The sequence below is a fragment of the Vicugna pacos genome, unplaced genomic scaffold, assembly GCF_048564905.1.
Source record: "Vicugna pacos unplaced genomic scaffold, VicPac4 scaffold_192, whole genome shotgun sequence".
NCBI classification, from domain to species: Eukaryota; Metazoa; Chordata; class Mammalia; order Artiodactyla; family Camelidae; genus Vicugna; species Vicugna pacos.
The window spans coordinates 387,782-393,239 of NW_027328871.1; the positions used below are offsets into that span (position 1 = coordinate 387,782).

Below are 5,458 nucleotides of genomic sequence, written 5' to 3' on the forward strand. Positions count from 1 at the left end.
CACCAGTAAGCTGATGACAGGCAGATCTTCCACTGTCTGCCCTTTCAGGTTCTGGAAACTGACCTGTGACCTCAGGTCTTTGGGCAGCAGCAGTATCTCGAACTTACACAGCTTCCCGGACCAAACACCTAAGCCAAGCTCCACAGAGGGCGGCAGCCCCTCCATCACACTGATCCACCCACAGAACTCTGCCCGGTTACCTAGGATCCAACAGCCACAACAAGCCTCGCGGTACACACCAACATTCCACCTGGAATCCAACCGCTAACTGCCATCCCCAATGGCTGCTGCATCTTGTCAGTGTTGGGGGAGGGGCTGCATCCGACGAGAAGTTCCTAAGGTAAATGTGATTCTACCCACTAGCGTCCCATGGGCCTTTCTTCTTCCCTCTTTCCTTTTGTTCAGATCTCTATGCACAGTACCAATGGAGGGAAGTGTGTCCCTTTTCAGTTGATGGTTTCACACGTCTTTAAACTTCTAACAGTTCACAGTACACAGAGACCCACTAAAGGAGACTTATGTTCCTCTAATATCCGTACACCCGGAATACATATGCGTCGCCTGATTTCTGCTGAAACACCCGCACTCTCAGGACATGGATCCATTGGTTTCATGGGGGCTGAAATTCCAAGAAATGAAACCAACCCCAATGTGCACTTTGCTGTCAGTCTCTTTTGCTCTTAGTACACTTTGGCAGAGCTACTTGCCTTTGTTATAGGCTTCTTACAATTCTTCTCTACGTAGCCTAGAATATGGCATTCCTTCATCCTGTTGGAAGACATACAAGTCTACATCACGGACTAGGAATCCATTTGATTCCAAATCGGCATTAGGGTTAGGTCACGATATGTTCTTATGAATCAAAATTTACGAATATGAATGCACGCCTCCGAATACAAGTGTGCTGAGTACATGCAAGCCGCGATAATGGGTCGATGCATGCTGAATGATCCTTGACATCACCTTAAGTATTTTCTTTTGAATAATCATGGTTCCCTTGGTAAATATCAGCCAACCGTACCATTTTGGTGTTTGTTTGTTGGTTTGATTCTTTGTTGGTCTGCTTCTCGCTTGTATTGCAAACACGACAGGCCATGCATCTCTCCTTAAGCTTGAAACAGAGAGTCAAATAAGCTGATTCACTTAAGAGAGTGCTTCCAATCACCTATGATTTCCTGCTTCCCTCTCCCATCTTTAGGGTTTTGATGTCCTCCTTGCCTTCTTCTTGTTTCTTCTTTGCCACTCATGCTCTTCTTGCATTTCCAATAATGGTTTCTTCTTTCCATTTCATCTTGCTGCTTTTCTATTCAGGGTAGATTTCTCAACCATTCTTGTAGGATAAGTTTTGAACTGCTGAATTCTTTTAAGATTTGCCGGTTTGTGGAATTTTCTAGCTCTGCCGTTATTAGGACTGGCGGTCATGTGGCATAGGCTCCCCTAGGTGGCAGCATTTGGCCATTCAGGATATGGTCTGTGTCCTGGCACTCCTCCCTCTCCTGCAATATTGCTGCCGAGATATCAGCTGAATCCCCTCTTGAGGTTCCCTTGTGACTATGTTGTTTCCTCCAGGTGCATTTTAAATCACTGTGATATTCGTGAGCTTTGTTGATTTGAATCATACAGCTGCTGGTAGGTCTATTGGGATTCCACCTCCTTTGGATGCTGTGTAATTCCTGAATTCGCATACATGATTCTTTCTTGGCTTTCAGGAAGTTTCAGTCTGATTTTTCTACAGATAAATTTTCAGACATTTTTTGTTTCCTTATCTCTTGCTTTTCCATCTGGGACCCTTATGAATTCTAGTCTTTCATGCCCTGTCTTAACCCAGGGTTCAACAGCAATGTTTACATTGCTTTGCACTTGCTTTCCTATGTCTGCTTCTGACCGAGGTTTTTCTGATCCCATGTCTTCACAGTCATTCACGCGTCCCTCTGCATTATCTAGTCTGCTTACGACTAAATTTTAGCCCTGATATTATCACATCCATTGAGTTTCCTGATATTTTTTGGCTCGTCTTTAGACTTTCTCTTCCCCTTTTCCGGTATTCTGCCTTATGTGATTCTGAGACACTGTTGTTTTTCAGTGATTTCCTGACCTCCATTTTCAACACATGGTCTGGATAGCGTTTTGCAGTCTAGTTGTTTGAAAGCTTATCTTTTGGGCCTTCAATATCTTTGGAACTGAAAATGGTACTTCCTGTTTCTTTTACTGTACTTCTTCACCTCTACTGCTCAGGTAATATCAGGTATGTAATGTGGACTTCTAGGGCTTTGTTAAGTGAAAATTTTAGACTTTTGGCTCTACGCAATTCCATGGGATTTCTGTGCGGACAATTTCTCCTAGACATTGATGCCATATCGTGTTCCTGTGTGTGTTGTCTGGTATATCTCCAATTGCTGTTGTTGCATTAGTTTTGATGAAAAACCAATACTATTTCGATTTGCATAACTTCATTTTGATAATGCTTATCTCACAATTCTGAAAGTGCGCAGGACACTTCCTCTTGTGGAAATGAAGCTTTTAAAGGTTCTCAGCTCTGCATTCTGCTCTATGTCATTTTGGAGTGTTTCCAAAACAGCAAACTGAGAGTGCGCTTGTGCTTTGTAGTTCCACGGGAATGTCCCAATGAAAGCAGTTCTTCTCAGAGCTTCTCTGTCTACAGAAACACCAGTGGAAGCATATCTATGGATGTCACATATCAGGGCCTGCTGGAATGATCCCGCAGACCTACCTTGGTGTCCTCGGTGCCGTACCGTGCTGGTGCCATCCAAAATGTAGCATCCGCTTTAGGGAGATAATGCTGTAGGTAATGCTTCCTCTTCTAACGCTGTGGACTTGGACCACTCTTCCTTGTCCTCTCATCCTTGTGGCACGGGTGCACGAAGGCAACCACACAGCTGTTGCGCATCCTGTGCCTCAAACCAAACCATAATCCCAGCCCAGGTTATGAATGTAGCAGATCCTAAGGCTTTTCATTCTGATTTCAAAACCAAGGCCCCCTGGATCCCTCAGACCAGATGAACGATATCTCTGATTCAGCCCCACACGTGCTCTATTGGCAAAATGCCCAATTGGTCCCTGGTCCTGCAGATGCACTGGGTGTGGCCATGGGACATATTGGTAATCTCAACCACGTGACCAGTTTTGATGCTTTATCATTGGTACACATTTTGGTTTGCTCTCTTGATTCGACCCACCACATCCCACAATGCACTCCAGATCCCTGAGACTCAGCGTGTGCCATCATTCGTAGCCCTATCCCTCACAGAACGTTGCCTCTGCTACCTCAAATTTGGCAGCTGGGATCTTGGACTCCGAATCAACTGTGGGGATATTTTGCGCTGGTTTCTTTGAGTTCTGTCAGCCAAGCATCTGCTGTGCACTCTTGTAAATCTCAGCACATCACCTTCTATCCCATGTCTCCTGTCCGCTTGAGAGTGTGCGTCCAAGTTAAACAGAGTTTCACCCTTGTTGCTCCATCACCAGGGGTCAGACCCTCACTGGATTCCATTTCCTGCTTTGCCTTCTCCTGCTTCCAGGTGTCCTGAGGCCTCATCCTGTCTTTGGAAGTAACAGACCTCTCTTCGGCAAGTGTCCTGTGCCAAGGGCTGGGTGAGTGGATGTTTCCATTGCTCTGTTCATGGGAGCGAGTGAGTGCAGGTTGCACTTCTTCTCTGCCAACTGGGCATCGATGAATCAACACTATCCAGATACATTTCACAGAAATGTGATATTTGCTTAGCTCTTTGTTTCTATACAGCCGTGGTGGGAGGGATGGTCCGAATACACCTGTTTTGACATTGTGTTGATATCTCATTTGCAGTCTTTAAGAAGTTTAAAAGAATTCATTTACATGTTTTGGGAGTTATACGAAAATGAAGTTATTTTTTGAAACACACTCAATCGACCTAGAAGCCAGACTTGTCAATTTTGGTAACATTTTGTCAGCTCGACGGAAAACCTAGACAGATAGAATGCAAATTGGCAGTCCAAACTGTTAAAGGGTTCATGTCGGCTCTTTACGGTTGAAGCCTCCGAAACCAACAGCAACCATGAAATAACTATTGGAAACTTGAAATAACCCCCAAACTTGGATACACTTGTGCATTGGTGCCCTTTACTCCCAATGACACCTACTGGCCAATATTGGCATTTCAAGGGGTAACATCCCTCTCTAGGAAAATACAAGAGGAAAGAAACCAAATATATACATTTAGGTTTGAATCCAAAAGCACCTAGAGGCATTCTAGCTAGGAGAACCCTGCTGCAATTATGCTAGTCTATGGAGAACCAGGTGTTCTTCTATCAGTGATGAGAACGCTTAATCATCCGATCATGTTGGGTAAAGCCATTTAACGCAACCAAGTCTGCACCCGCATGATATAGTGCCCACGGGGGCTTGACTCAAGTGAAAGACGATCCACATAAGCTGTGTCTTTTATATCATTGGCGACTTTTACAGTACAGTTCTCTTTCTGACTTGTACTATTTACCTATACTGTCTTGAAAAATTGAGGCCTAATACAGATTCAAGTTCAGTCAGATTCCCCTCTCTTACCACACTCCCTTCACCCCAGGGAAGACATAAGCACAACATTTGCTGAATCGAGCGGAAGGCCATCGTTTCTAGGTGTGAGCTAAGTATTCAATTCCTATCTATTTCAGCCAAGTTTATTGGACCTTTAAGGAGTTCACTGTTGTTCACAGAGTGTGAAGCTGGAGGAACTCTGATTCTAGGAGGGGCTTGTTTTACTCGTAATGGCTTCATTGCAGCTCAGCTACTGATCCTTCAAAATGGATGCCTGTGTGGAGGGGAGGGAAGGCAAGTGCTTGCTAGCTAGGCCCAAACCTGGGAAAAGGCTTACCTGGGCTTGGTGAATTCTGGTCTGAATGGCTTGGGAAGGCCCCTTGGGAAGTGTGGATTCCCATGACCTCTTCCAAGAACAGGAGCGTTTTGATCATCTCTGCCATCTCTTCTCTTGCAGACGTCAGGGACCTTGGACCCGTTCTTGGAGAAGAGAATTGAGGAACTTCCTCAAGTCCACGTTGGCACTCTGTATGTTTCTGCCAGTATCAGCGAGGTTCAATATGTCTCATGAATGTCTTTTGAGCCTGGTATCCTCTACAGCTGTCTCCACGCCAGTATTCTCCATTGTAGCAGAACATCTCTCATCCATGTGTTCGCATCTCACCTCAATCCGTTCAGCCAGCTTTTCGGCCAGCTTCTCTTCGTGTCTCCCCTAAAGTTGACTTCACCAGGACTGGGCAAGTCTGAAAGTACCTCGGAGCCTCACCAGTAAGCTGATGACAGGCAGATCTTCCACTGTCTGCCCTTTCAGGTTCTGGAAACTGACCTGTGACCTCAGGTCTTTGGGCAGCAGCAGTATCTCGAACTTACACAGCTTCCCGGACCAAACACCTAAGCCAAGCTCCACAGACGGTGGCAGCCCCTCCATCA

At 45.4% G+C, this 5,458-nt stretch overlaps 1 long non-coding RNA gene across 1 annotated transcript; it reads left to right on the top strand.

The window, feature by feature from the left end:
• The first annotated feature begins 213 nt into the window (after positions 1-213).
• On the top strand, positions 214-5,179 carry LOC140695239 (uncharacterized). The gene is made up of 3 exons (XR_012070933.1): positions 214-340; positions 3,540-3,612; positions 4,986-5,179. It is a non-coding gene; the product is annotated as an uncharacterized lncRNA (long non-coding RNA).
• The last annotated feature ends 279 nt before the right edge of the window (positions 5,180-5,458 follow it).